This window comes from Ursus americanus, chromosome 8 (genome assembly GCF_024610735.1).
Source record: "Ursus americanus isolate L20-20 chromosome 8, mUrsAme1.1.p, whole genome shotgun sequence".
Classification (NCBI taxonomy): domain Eukaryota; kingdom Metazoa; phylum Chordata; class Mammalia; order Carnivora; family Ursidae; genus Ursus; species Ursus americanus.
This window is the reverse complement of record NC_142134.1, coordinates 46,896,756-46,900,516: the sequence shown is the minus strand read 5'-3', so window position 1 is coordinate 46,900,516 and position 3,761 is coordinate 46,896,756.

Genomic DNA, 3,761 nt, shown 5'->3' with positions numbered 1-3,761 from the left:
TTTTGAAGTAAAAGATAAAATCACAAAAAATGAGTAGGAAACCAGTGAATATCAAAAATTCCCAGAGATATAAAAATGAAGCAAAAGAATTTTAGAAACATAGCACATAATATTGATATAAAAACATCAATGGCTGAGTTAAATAACAGATTAGATACAGTTGATGAGAGTTGTAGTGAACGGAAAGATCAGGAAATTATCCAGAATGCAATGCAGAGAGGCAAAGAGGGGAATTTATGAAGGAAAACAATGAATTGATATAAAGGATAGAGTGTAATATTCTAACATTTATTCAGACTATTAGAAAGGAGATTAGAGAAATAGGAGAAATCTGATACTTGAAAAAAAAAGATGAATAAACTCTGCAATGGTGAAAGACATGAATCCACAAACACAGAAAGCACAAGATATTCTAAGCAGAATGAAAATATATATATATGTGTATATATATATGTATATATATATACACATATATATATATATACACACACATATATATATGTATATATAAATATTGCAAAACTTTCAGGGATGATCCTAAATGAAATCAGTAATATTGAAATCAGACTTCTTACCATAAACAGTGTAAGTCAGAAAACACAGGAATTTTTTTTTATATAAAATTTGAGGACTTTTTTTTAAGGACAAACATATACTAGTAAAGTAAGGGTGATATGAGCATGTTTTTGGAAAAGCTATTACCCTTAGAATTACATGAAAGGGCTTTCTACAAAATGTAGAAAAATAGGAAAAAAGGAAGTGAATTTGGAGAAGATATGTAATTACAGACAGGACAGATATCCACTAAAAGAACAAATATAGAATGCATTAAGAAAATTGAAGGTATAACCTCTAAACATATAAAAAAGAAAACACAGAGGTGCCTGGATGGCTCAGTCGGTTAAGCGTCTGCCTTCAGCTCAGGTCATGATCTCACAGTCCTGGAATCCAGCCCTGCATTGGGCTCTCTGCTCAACGGTGAGTCTGCTTCTCTCTCTCCCTCTGTGATCTTTCTTGCTTTCACTCTCTCTCAAATAAATAAATAAAATCTTAAAAAAAAAAAGGAAAAAATAGAATATAAAAGAAGATAATGTCAAGAGAGAAAAAAGAAAGAAAGCATAAAAAGGAAAGAACAAATATGAATCAAGAAAATATGAAAGTAGAAATTAATACAAATATAGTTTTAAAAACTCAACAAACAAAAGTAGATTAAACTTAATATTTAAAGACAAATTGACAAAGCAGGTTAAATATATCTGGCTAAATGTTATTTAAATGTAACTCACTTAAAACATAAGGATAGTTAAAGGTATAAAGCCAGAGATGAGAAAATGTTAAATCAGGAAAAATGTTCACACAAATGAAAATTAAATCCAGATAACATATGTTAAGATAAAAAGCTTTATTAAGGATAAATAAGATCACTACAAAATTATAAGATATTTATTTTGCCAAGGAGATACAATAATTCTAAACCTATATGCCGCTAATAAAATTATCTTAACTGTAGAAAGTGAAAATTGATAAAAACTACAGGCTAAAATGATAAATGCACACTCATAATTTTCTCAGTTATTGATAGATAAGGCAGAGAAAATTTTTATAAATATTTCTAAATTTTGAATAATAAATAATTTTAAAAAGCTCATGAACAGTGAAGGAAGCCATCAACAAAATGAAAAGGCAACCTACTGAATGAAATATCCCTGACAAGATATTTGCAAATGATACATCCAATAAGGGGTTAATATCTAGAATGTATAAAGAAGTTATACAATTCAACACCAAGAAATAAATAAATAAATAAATAAATAAATAAATAATCCGATTTAAAAAGACAGAGGATATGAATAGATGTTTTTCCAAAGAAGACATACAGGTGGCCAACAGACACATGAAAAGATGTTCAACATCACCAGTCATCAGAGAAATGCAAATCAAAGCCACAATGAGATATCACCTCACACCTGTCAAACTGGCTAGAATCAAAAAGATAAATAGCAAGTATGGGTGAGGATGTGGGGAAAAGGTAACCCTCCTGTGCTGTAGGTAGGAATGTAAATTGGTGCAACCAGGATGGAAAACAGTATGGAGATTCCCAAAAAAATTAAAAATAGAAATGCCATGTGACCTAGTAATTCCACTACTGGGTATTTAACCATAGAAAACAAAAACACTAATTTAAAAAGACATATGCACCCTTATGTTTATTGTAGCATTGTTTATAATAGCCAAGATATGGCAGCAATCCACGTGGTCATCAATGGATGAATGGATGAAGAATATGTGGTGCGTATACACACAATGAAATATCAGCCACAAAAAAGTGTGCCATTTGTGACAACACGGATGAACCTCAAGGATATTATGCCTAGTGAAATAAGTCAGATAGAGAAAGACAAATACCTTATGGTTTCACTCATATATGGAATATAAAAAACAAAACAAACAAAGTAAAAATAAAAGAGACAAAAACAAAAAACAAAACAAAACAAAAAAACCCAGACTCTTAAATACAGAAAACAAACTGGTGGTTGCCAGAGAGGAGGTGGGTAGGGGTATGGGTGAAATAGATAAAGGAGATTAAGAGGTACAAACTTCCAGACACAAAATAAATAAGTCATAGAGATGAAAAGTACACCATGGAGAATGTGTAGTCAATAAGATTGTGATAATGTTGTTTGGTGACAAAAGGTGACTACACTTATTACTGAGTAGTGTGCAGAAATGTTGAAATATTATGTTGTACACTTGAAACTAATATGACTCTGTATATTAGTTTTACCTCAGTAAAAAGTAAAATAAGATGAAATAAAAAGGAAGACATGGAAAAAATTTTTAAATAATACAAGTAACAATTTTGTTTTGAAAAGTTATATGTAGAACTCTCCACACAGCATTTAAGAATAAACATTGTTCTCACACACTAAGCTATAAAGCTAGTGTCAACAAATTAAAAAGAAATCTGCATCAAACAGAACATCTTTCTTCAGCTTAAGCTGGAAATCAACAACAAAAAATAAATAAAAATTCCCCATTATTTTGGAAATTTTTAAAAAGTATATTTCTTAGTAACTATGACTGAAGAAATAAATTCTAAAGGAAATTTAAAATTAAATAAAATGAAATAATGAAAAGTATTACACGGAAAATTTGTGAAATGCAGTCAAAGCAATATTTTGAAGGTAATATGTAGCCATCAGTGTTTATAACAGAAGACTAGGAAACCTGACAATTAAAGATTCTAATGTTTAAATGAAAAAAGTAGCAAACGAACAAAAGAATAAAACCTGAGAATCTATGGAAAAAGAATGAAGATAACAGTAATCAACAAAAAAAGAAATATATGCTTATAAGCGAGATCATCACTAAAGCCAAAAGGCATGTGTTCTTGTAAAATATTAATAAAACCAGCCAACTCCTAGTTAGATTTCTATAGTATTAGAATCCCTATTATTGGCTAAGCACTTGGTTGCCCAGAATAATCCCTACGTTTTTCAGCCTCTCTAGCAGCTGGTTTGCTCATGTGATTTAAGTTCTGAACAGTGAGATGAAAGAAGAATATTCCTTATAACACAGCTGGCACGGGCCACATGTCCCTTTTGCTTTGTCTTTTTTGCCTTCCTTCTGGCTGGATGTAAATATGATGGCTGAGGATGAAGGAGCCCTGTTAAGGCAGGAAGTGATTTGCTCAGAAAGAATGAATAGGCTAGAATGAAGTGAAGCCCTATAAATCTGTAAAACAAAGCCCTATGTCAGCC